Source organism: Helobdella robusta (assembly GCF_000326865.2).
Source record: "Helobdella robusta unplaced genomic scaffold HELROscaffold_34, whole genome shotgun sequence".
NCBI classification, from domain to species: Eukaryota; Metazoa; Annelida; class Clitellata; order Rhynchobdellida; family Glossiphoniidae; genus Helobdella; species Helobdella robusta.
The window spans coordinates 788444-788947 of NW_008704659.1; positions in this window are offsets into that span (position 1 = coordinate 788444).

Consider the following 504-nt stretch of genomic DNA (forward strand, 5'->3'; position numbering starts at 1 on the left):
ATTCAGTCATTCAGTCATTCCCTCAATCATCCAATCATTCATTTATTCATTCAATCATTCCTACCTTTGCAATACTGTAAAAGTGGTATCCGTATTCATTCAGTTTCATGCAACTCTAAAATTAATATTAAATTATTTATAATTAAAATGTAAAATATTTATAATTACTACTACACAACCTTTATCACGAGAGCATAGTTTATATAAGCCTAATTTACACGTTCGGAGAGTTAGCTCAGTCGGTAAAAGAGTCGTGTTTCGATTTGTTATTGCACGGTGAGCAGGTTCAACTACTGACTGTCTGATACTCAAATAATAGATGTGCGTATGAGGCGATTGTGTACGTACCACGTATGTGGTGTGGATGTGTGGTGTGTGTGTACATTGTGTGGTGTGTATGCATTGTGTGGTGTGTGTGTACACTGTGTGGTGTGTGTGTACACTGTGTGGTGTGTGTGTACACTGTGTGGTGTGTGTGTACACTGTGTGGTGTGTGTGTACACT